A 1,287-nucleotide genomic window follows, 5' to 3' on the forward strand; every position below is an offset into this window, starting at 1 on the left:
ACGAGGTAGCACCGGGCGGCGGCGGCGAAGGGTCTCCTCCTCTCGATCTGATCCAATCAGGAGAGAGGGGGGGAGATATTTCGTGGGAAGTGGGGGTGTCGGTGCGTGTAGTGGGGGATGGGGGAGGATAAGGGGTGCGGGTGGGCCGGCCCGTGCGGGCGGCGGTGGCCAACTGGGCCAGAGCCCGGGGGGCAGGGGGTTTCCTTTTTCCTTTTTTTTCTTTTGTTAGTATTGTCTTTTGTATTTTCTTTATTTATTTCTCTTTTTTGTTTTATTTCTAGTTTCTTTTTCATTTAGTTTTTATCTAACATAAAAATGATCCCTAATTTAGTAATATTAAAACCCACTACAACAAAAGGTTTTACCCCAAAACAATTTAGTTTAGTATTTTGATAATTATAAAAGCATTTAAATATTGGTTTTTGCTACTATTTTAATCACGTAAGGGTATTTAAACATTTTATAAAAATGGGGTTTCTCCACCATAATTACTTATGCATTATTTGGCTCACTCCGAACATTTTAGTTTTTAATAATTCAAAACTTTAATTGTTTGACTTGATTTTGAATTTGAATTTTGAATCGGTTTTTTTTTGAACTAACCCGAGATTAACTACAGTGACAAAGGTGACGTGGCATCATTAATGGGGGATTACTGTACCCTAAGTATCCGGGCGTCACATCTACCCCGACCATTTCGTCTACTCCGACCACCGTTGGTGACATCGGCACCGCGCCGATGGACGCCGCAATCGTCATCGAGTTCTTCTCTGCTGGCCCCTTTGACTTCTCCGACATGGCGTACGGCTCGTGCAGGTCCCTCGTCTACGCATGCCCGGTGCTGGCAACACAGATGTGCCTTCATCCACGACGTGTCCCCGGGCTTGGCAAGCCTGGTCGGCGCTTCGTCAACTTCGTCTTCGTTCGTCTACGCATGCCCGGTGCTGGCAACACCGGTGCGTGCCTTCGTCCATGATGTGTCCCCGGGCTTGGCAAACCCGTCGTGACGCGTCGTCAACAACATTTTCTTTCCGGCGCACCCCTACTTCGACACCACTGCGCCCATGCTAACTCGGCGCCCTCTTGCGCCCGCGGCTCCACGGTGACTTCCTCGACACCGGCCATCCCGACTCGACATCGACCACGACATTCTCCGCACGGCTACCTCGACCACGGCTCCACCACCCACGCTCTCGGCTACATCGACAAACGGCACAAAGGGCTACCACCTTGCTTGAGCAACCTCGTCGGTTGCCACTCCAGTCACGACTCCGCGATGCATCGACC

The sequence above is a fragment of the Triticum dicoccoides genome, chromosome 7A (genome assembly GCF_002162155.2).
Source record: "Triticum dicoccoides isolate Atlit2015 ecotype Zavitan chromosome 7A, WEW_v2.0, whole genome shotgun sequence".
Taxonomy (NCBI): Eukaryota; Viridiplantae; Streptophyta; class Magnoliopsida; order Poales; family Poaceae; genus Triticum; species Triticum dicoccoides.